This window comes from Alligator sinensis, unplaced genomic scaffold (genome assembly GCF_000455745.1).
Source record: "Alligator sinensis unplaced genomic scaffold, ASM45574v1 scaffold1892_1, whole genome shotgun sequence".
Lineage (NCBI taxonomy): Eukaryota > Metazoa > Chordata > Crocodylia > Alligatoridae > Alligator > Alligator sinensis.
Genome location: NW_005842966.1, coordinates 464,806 through 465,270, shown reverse-complemented (window position 1 = coordinate 465,270; position 465 = coordinate 464,806). Strand labels below are relative to the sequence as shown.

Sequence of the window (465 nt, the reverse complement as noted above, 5' to 3'; positions counted from 1 at the left end):
ACCCCTGGCTTGATACTCCCATCCATCCTCCCCAGCCCAGCGCCCCTGCTGGACCCCTACCCTGCCCCCCCGAACAGGGCCCCCTGCTGTCCAGGAGGAACTGCCCCCCCATACTTCTCCCTGCAGCTTCCAAGGACACCCCGCATTCCCAGAAGCCTCCACCCCCCACCTCTTTCTGGGGGCTGGACTGCAGCTGCCAGGGCTGCAGATGGCAGGTCCAGTCCTGGGGGAGGACCACTTCTCAAGGGATGGGTCTTTAGGGTTGAAGTCAGTCTTGGGGGCAGGAGGGGCAGGAAGAGGGGAGTAAGGGGCGGTAGGGGCAGGGGCACAGTGGGGAGGGCCTCTGATACACCTTTGATGCCCAGGGGACAGGAGGTGTCAGAGCTTGGAGCTGGGGGGCAGTGGGGGCAGTTCTGTCCACTCCAAGGCAAGCGGAAGGGCATGGGGCCTTTGAGGGCAGGTGTG

At 64.9% G+C, this 465-nt stretch overlaps 1 protein-coding gene across 1 annotated transcript in view; it reads right to left on the bottom strand.

The window, feature by feature from the left end:
* The window catches only part of CLEC17A (C-type lectin domain containing 17A), an 11,118-nt gene that overhangs the window by 5,230 nt on the left and 5,423 nt on the right, over positions 1–465 (bottom strand). The gene's annotated exons all lie outside the window — the stretch shown is intronic.